This window comes from Salmo salar, chromosome ssa03, assembly GCF_905237065.1.
Source record: "Salmo salar chromosome ssa03, Ssal_v3.1, whole genome shotgun sequence".
In the NCBI taxonomy this organism is placed as follows: domain Eukaryota; kingdom Metazoa; phylum Chordata; class Actinopteri; order Salmoniformes; family Salmonidae; genus Salmo; species Salmo salar.
Window position 1 is genome coordinate 94298180 of NC_059444.1, and position 8725 is coordinate 94306904.

The window sequence follows — 8725 nt, forward strand, 5'->3', positions numbered from 1 at the left end:
ACTACTACTACTACCATTACTACTACTACTGCTACTACTACTACTCCTACTACTACCACTACTACTACTACTACTGCTACTACTACTATTCCTACTACCATTACTACTACTACTGCTACTACTGCTACTCCTACTACTACCACTACTACTACTACTACTACTACTACTACAACTACTACTACTAATGCTACTGCTACTACTGCTCCTACTACTACTCCTACTACTACTACTACCACTACTACTACTATTGCTACTACTACTACTACTACTACTACTACTACTACTACTACTACTTCTACTATTGCTACTACTACTACTACGACTACCACTACTACTGCTACTACTGCGACTACTACTACGACTACTATCACTACTACTACTACCGCTACTATTGCTACTACTACTACCAATTCTACTATTGCTACTACTACTATTACGTCTACCACTACTACTGCTACTATTGCTACAACTACTACTACTACTACTACTACCACTACTACTACTACTACTACTACAACTACTACTACTAATGCTACTACTACTACTACTACTGCTACTACTACTACTCCTACTACTACTGCTACTACTGCGACTACTACTACGACTACTATCACTACTACTACTACCGCTACTACTACAACTACTACTACTACTACTACTACTACTAATGCTACTACTACTACTCCTACTACTACTAATATCACTACTACTACTATTGCTACTACTACTACTACTACCACTACTACTACCACTACCGCTACTACTACTACTACTACTACTACTACTTCTACTATTGCTACTACTACTACTACGACTACCACTACTACTGCTACTACTGCGACTACTATCACTACTACTACTACCGCTACTATTGCTACTACTACTACCAATTCTACTATTGCTACTACTACTACTACGACTACCACTACTACTGCTACTATTACTACTACTACTACTACCACTACTACTACTACTACCACCACTACTACTGCTACTACTACTACTACTACTATTACTATTACTACTACTACTACTGCTACCATTGCTACTACTACTACCACTACTACTACTGCTACTATTGCTACTACTACTTCTATTACTATTACTACTACTACCGCTACAGCTACTACTACTACTACTACTACTACTGCTACTATTGCTACTACTACTATTAAAGTTTTGTCAATACTACTACTACTACTACTACTACTGCCACCACTACTACTGCTACTACTACTACTCCTACTACTACTACTACCACTACTACTACTGTTGCTACTACTACTACTACTACTACTACTACTACTACTACCACTACTACTACCGCTACTACTACTGCTACTATTGCTACTACTACTACTATTGCTACTACTACTACTACAACTACCACTACTACTGCTACTATTGCGACTACTACTATGACTACTATCACTACTACTACTACTACTACTACCGCTACTATTGCTACTACTACTACTACCACTTATACTATTGCTACTACTACTACTACGACTACTACTGCTAGTATTGCTACTACTACTACTACTACTACCACTACTACCACTACTACCACCACTACTGCTACTACTACTACTACTATTACTATTACTACTACTACTACCACTACTACTACTGCTACTATTGCTACTACTACTACTACTACCACTACTACTACTGCTACTATTGCTACTACTATTACTACTACTACCGCTACCGCTACTACTACTACGACAATTGCTACTACTACTGTTAAAGTTTTGTCAATACTACTACTACTGCTACTACTACCACCACTACCACTACTGCTACTACTACCACCCCTACTACTACTACTGCTACTACTGCTACTACTGCTACTACTACTACTATTGCTACTACGACTACTACTACTACTACTACTACCACTACTGCTACTACTACTACTCCTACTACTACCACTACTACTACTACCACTACTACAACTACTACTACTACTACTATCACCACTACTACTACTGCTGCTACTCCTACCACTACTATTGCTACTACTACTACTACTACTACTACTACTACTACCACTACTACTACCACTACCGCTACTACTACTGCTACTATTGCTACTACTACTACTACTACTACTACTACTACCGCTACTATTGCTACTACGACGACTACCACTACTACTGCTACTATTGCTACTACTACTACCACTACTACTACTACTACCACTACTACTTCTGCTACTATTGCTACTACTACTACTACTACTATTACTATTACTACTACTGCTACTATTACTACTACTACCACTACTACTACTGCTACTATTGCTACTACTACTACTATTACTACCGCTACCGCTACTACTACTACTACTACTGCTACTATTGCTACTACTACTATTAAAGTTTTGTCAATACTACTACTACTACTACTACTACTACTACTACTACTGCGACTACTACTACCACTACCACTACTGCTACTACTACCACCCCTACTACTACTACTACTACTACTACTACTACTACTGCCACCACTACCACCACCACTACTACTACTACTATTGCTACTACTACTACTACTACTACTACTACTACTACTACTACTACTACTACTACCACTACCACTAGTACCGCTACTATTGCTACTACTACTGCTACTACTACTACTACTTCTACGCTACTACGACTACTACTACTACTACTACTACCACTACTACCACTATTGCTACTACTACTACTACCACTGCTACTATTGCTACTACTACTACTACTACTACTACTACTACCACTACTACCACTACTATTGCTACTACTACTACTACTACTACTACTGCTGCTATTGCAACTACTACTACTACGACTACCACTACTACTGCTACTATTGCTACTACTACTTCTACCGCTACTACTACTACTACTACTACTACTTCTGCTATTACTACTATTACTATTACTACTACTGTTACTATTACTACTACTACTACTACTACTACTACTACTACTATTACTATTATTACTACTACTACTACTACCACTACCACTACTACTACTGCTACTGCTACTACTACTACCACTACTGTAACTATTTCTACATTTTAGATGTACATTTTAGTCATTTAGCATACTTACAGTGTCACAGGAAATATAGATCCTTCTGTAATATGCCAATATCACTTTGCAAACCCAACAGTTCATCAGTGTCGTTAGTGACAGTGACATAAATAGAACTGACATAGATAAAACTGCTTTCTGCATGTTTACTCCATAATCTAAATATAAACTGTATAGCTCTGTCTCTATCCATGGCCCTCAACTGCCTCCTCTGTCTCTATCCATGGCCCTGAACTGCCTCCTCTGTCTCTATCCATGGCCCTCAACTGCCTCCTCTGTCTCTATCCATGGCCCTCAGCTGCCTCCTCTGTCTCTATCCATGGCCCTGAACTGCCTCCTCTGTCTCTATCCATGGCCTGTAGCTGCCTCCTCTGTCTCTATCCATGGCCCTGAACTGCCTCCTCTGTCTCTATCCTTGGCCCTCAGCTGCCTCCTCTGTTTCTATCCATGGCCCTCAACTGCCTCCTCTTGTCTCTATCCATGGCCCTCAACTGCCTCCTCTGTTTCTATCCATGGCCCTCAACTGCCTCCTCTGTCTCTATCCATGGCCCTCAACTGCCTCCTCTGTTTCTATCCATGGCCCTCAACTGCCTCCTCTGTTTCTATCCATGGCCCTCAACTGCCTCCTCTGTTTCTATCCATGGCCCTCAACTTCCTCCTCTGTTTCTATCCATGGCCCTCAGCTTCCTCCTCTGTTTCTATCCATGGCCCTGAACTGCCTCCTCTTGTCTCTATCCATGGCCCTCAACTTCCTCCTCTGTTTCTATCCATGGCCCTCAGCTTCCTCCTCTGTTTCTATCCATGGCCCTCAGCTTCCTCCTCTGTTTCTATCCATGGCCCTCAGCTTCCTCCTCTGTCTCTATCCTTGGCCTTCAACTGCCTCCTCTGTCTCAGTAATGATGACAACACAGACAACATGGCTGCATCTCTGTCTAACTAATGATGACAACAGTCTGAAGTGACTTCCTCTCGTCTCCGCTCCTTCATCTCAATAGTCTAGTAGCTTCCTCTCCTCATCTCCTCTCCTTCATCTCAATAGTCTAGTAGCTTCCTCTCCTCATCTCAATAGTCTAGTAGCTTCCTCTCCTACATCTCAATAGTCTAGTAGCTTCCTCTCCTCATCTCCTCTCCTTCATCTCAATAGTCTAGTAGCTTCCTCTCCTCATCTCAATAGTCTAGTAGCTTCCTCTCCTTCATCTCAACAGTCTAGTAGCTTCCTCTCCTCATCTCCTCTCCTTCATCTCAATAGTCTAGTAGCTTCCTCTCCTCGTCTCTTCTCCTTCATCTCAATAGTCTAGTAGCTTCCTCTCCTCGTCTCCTCTCCTTCATCTCAATAGTCTAGTAGCTTCCTCTCCTCATCTCCTCTCCTTCATCTCAATAGTCTAGTAGTTTCCTCTCCTCATCTCCTCTCCTTCATCTCAATAGTCTAGTAGCTTCCTCTCCTCGTCTCCTCTCCTTCATCTCAATAGTCTAGTAGCTTCCTCTCCTCATCTCCTCGCCTTCATCTCAATAGTCTAGTAGCTTCCTCTCCTCGTCTCCTCTCCTTCATCTCAATAGTCTAGTAGCTTCCTCTCCTCATCTCCTCTCCTTCATCTCAATAGTCTAGTAGTTTCCTCATCTCAATAGTCTAGTAGCTTCCTCTCCTCGTCTCCTCTCCTTCATCTCAATAGTCTAGTAGCTTCCTCTCCTTCATCTCAATAGTCTAGTAGCTTCCTCTCCTTCATCTCAATAGTCTAGTAGCTTCCTCTCCTTCATCTCAATAGTCTAGTAGCTTCCTCTCCTCGTCTCCTCTCCTTCATCTTAATAGTCTAGTATCTTCCTATCCTTTTCTCAATAGTCTTGTAGTTTCCTCTCCTCTTAATAGTGGAAAACTGGACAAGTCAAGCGAAAATATGATGTATCCCTACCAGGAACTTGCGTTCCACTGTCCAGTTTCTTTCCCATGAGTGCAGATGAAGAAAGAGATGAGGAGATGAGGAGAATAAGCTGTTGTATTGAGATGCACCCGGGGAGACAGTGAGGTCTTGTGATATTTGCTGTGTCATGATGAGGTAATCCAGTCTCTGCTACAGTTTGTCTGGTGTGTGTGTGTGTGTTGTTAGGCAGGATGTCACCAGAAAGGAAATAGTCCTCACAAATCGACAGGAAATAGTCCTCACACCACACGTCACTGATGGAGCTAGACACAGCTGCGTCTCACTGACCAGGATGGAGAATCAATAACTCAGTAAATACTGCAGGTCACTGACCAGGATGGAGAATCAATAACTCAGTAAATACTGCATCTCACTGACCAGGATGGAGAATCAATAACTCAGTAAATACTGCATCTCACTGACCAGGATGGAGAATCAATAACTCAGTAAATACTGCATCTCACTGACCAGGATGGAGAATCAATAACTCAGTAAATACTGCAGGTCACTGACCAGGATGGAGAATCAATAACTCAGTAAATACTGCATCTCACTGACCAGGATGGAGAATCAATAACTCAGTAAATACTGCAGGTCACTGACCAGGATGGAGAATCAATAACTCAGTAAATATTGCAGGTCACTGACCAGGATGGAGAATCAATAACTCAGTAAATACTGCATCTCACTGACCAGGATGGAGAATCAATAACTCAGTAAATACTGCATCTCACTGACCAGGATGGAGAATCAATAACTCAGTAAATACTGCATCTCACTGACCAGGATGGAGAATCAATAACTCAGTACATACTGCAGGTCACTGACCAGGATGGAGAATCAATAACTCAGTAAATACTGCATCTCACTGACCAGGATGGAGAATCAATAACTCAGTAAATACTGCAGGTCACTGACCAGGATGGAGAATCAATAACTCAGTAAATACTGCAGGTCACTGACCAGGATGGAGAATCAATAACTCAGTACATACTGCATCTCACTGACCAGGATGGAGAATCAATAACTCAGTAAATACTGCATCTCACTGACCAGGATGGAGAATCAATAACTCAGTAAATACTGCAGGTCACTGACCAGGATGGAGAATCAATAACTCAGTAAATACTGCAGGTCACTGACCAGGATGGAGAATCAATAACTCAGTAAATACTGCATCTCACTGACCAGGATGGAGAATCAATAACTCAGTAAATACTGCATCTCACTGACCAGGATGGAGAATCAATAACTCAGTAAATACTGCATCTCACTGACCAGGATGGAGAATCAATAACTCAGTAAATACTGCATCTCACTGACCAGGATGGAGAATCAATAACTCAGTAAATACTGCAGGTCACTGACCAGGATGGAGAATCAATAACTCAGTAAATACTGCATCTCACTGACCAGAATGGAGAATCAATAACTCAGTACATACTGCAGGTCTGGGAAGTATGTCAAGTATGCAACAGAATAAAATATGGATGTAGCCATGTCTATAGGTGCCGGCTTGGCTGTCTGTGTTTCTCAAGGTTTGTGAGGTATCCTGTATATAATACTGTATAGAGAGTAAAATACTGTAAGGGGAAGTTTCCCAGACACAGATTAAACCTAGTTCTGGACTAAGAATAATTTCTGATAGAGATTCAGTCCAGGACTTGGCTTAATCTGTGTCCGGCTAACCACCCATAGACATTGTGTAGATACAAGGTACACTAGTTGTATAATTATACCACAGTCAGGGCAATGATATGAAGGAACAGTTACAGGGATATACAGGAACTACAGAACATCTTTATCTGTCTGGGTTCATTTGACTATGGAGGGGTGTGTTGTATTGACCTAGGCTCTGTTCCAAATGACAATCTATACCCGATATAGTGCACTACTTTCCACAAGGCTATTCTCTGTTCCCCTTATCAGGAACTGGTGATGTATCCAACTACATTAGTGAGAAGTAATAACCTGTTAGAACCTGCTAGGTCTGCTTGCTAGGGTGTGACAATTTCCTCTTTCCTCTGAATGCTGCAAGGCATTTTATGAAATACATTGTCCTCATCTGACCTGTGTCTCCACCCCATTACAGAACTGGCATCTATGACAATGACTTGATTATTCCGGCAGGTTCTGTGACGTAACTGTAACCTTAGCCTTGGACTCTCAACCCTAGCTCTCAGACACCTCCTCCCATACTAACCTGTGACCACATGACAGAGGAAGTCATTGTTGGTGTGGTGCTGGTGTGGGCCCATAACACAGGCTGCATCCCAAATGGCATCCTATTCCCTTTATAGTGCACTACTTTTGTTTTGACAAGGGCCACTTGGTAGTGCACTGTATAGGGAATAGGGTGCCATTTGGGACTCAGCACCATCCGCTCCACTCAGAGAGGAAAAGGTTTGTTTCTGTCAGAGACTAGGCCACTCCCACAGGATTATTCAAACAGAACAGGTTTGTTTCTGTCAGAGACTAGGCCACTCCCACAGGATTATTCAAACAGAACAGGTTTGTTTCTGTCAGAGACTAGGCCACTCCCACAGGATTATTCAAACAGAACAGGTATGTTCCTGTCAGAGACTAGGCCACTCCCACAGGATTATTCAAACAGAACAGGTATGTTCCTGTCAGAGACCAGGACAGGTATGTTCCTGTCAGAGACTAGGCCACTCCCACAGGATTATTCAAACAGAACAGGTATGTTCCTGTCAGAGACCAGGACAGGTATGTTCCTGTCAGAGACCAGGCCACTCCACCTGGTTTATTCAAACAGAACAGGTATGTTCCTGTCAGAGACCAGGACAGGTATGTTCCTGTCAGAGACCAGGCCACTCCACCTGGTTTATTCAAACAGAACAGGTATGTTCCTGTCAGAGACCAGGACAGGTATGTTCCTGTCAGAGACCAGGCCACTCCACCTGGTTTATTCAAACAGGACAGGTATGTTCCTGTCAGAGACCAGGCCACTCCACCTGGTTTATTCAAACAGGACAGGTATGTTCCTGTCAGAGACCAGGCCACTCCCACAGGATTATTCAAACAGAACAGGTATGTTCCTGTCAGAGACCAGGACAGGTATGTTCCTGTCAGAGACCAGGCCACTCCACCTGGTTTATTCAAACAGAACAGGTATGTTCCTGTCAGAGACCAGGACAGGTATGTTCCTGTCAGAGACTAGGCCACTCCCACAGCATTATTCAAACAGAACAGGTATGTTCCTGTCAGAGACCAGGACAGGTATGTTCCTGTCAGAGACCAGGCCACTCCACCTGGTTTATTCAAACAGAACAGGTATGTTCCTGTCAGAGACCAGGACAGGTATGTTCCTGTCAGAGACCAGGCCACTCCACCTGGTTTATTCAAACAGAACAGGTATGTTCCTGTCAGAGACCAGGACAGGTATGTTCCTGTCAGAGACCAGGCCACTCCACCTGGTTTATTCAAACAGGACAGGTATGTTCCTGTCAGAGACCAGGCCACTCCACCTGGTTTATTCAAACAGGACAGGTATGTTCCTGTCAGAGACCAGGCCACTCCCACAGGATTATTCAAACAGAACAGGTATGTTCCTGTCAGAGACCAGGACAGGTATGTTCCTGTCAGAGACCAGGCCACTCCACCTGGTTTATTCAAACAGAACAGGTATGTTCCTGTCAGAGACCAGGACAGGTATGTTCCTGTCAGAGACCAGGCCACTCCACCTGGTTTATT

At 42.9% G+C, this 8725-nt stretch overlaps 1 protein-coding gene across 1 annotated transcript in view; it reads right to left on the bottom strand.

The window, feature by feature from the left end:
* The window catches only part of LOC106606201 (dihydrouridine synthase 1-like (S. cerevisiae)), a 31859-nt gene that overhangs the window by 17975 nt on the left and 5159 nt on the right, over positions 1-8725 (bottom strand). The window lies entirely within an intron of this gene.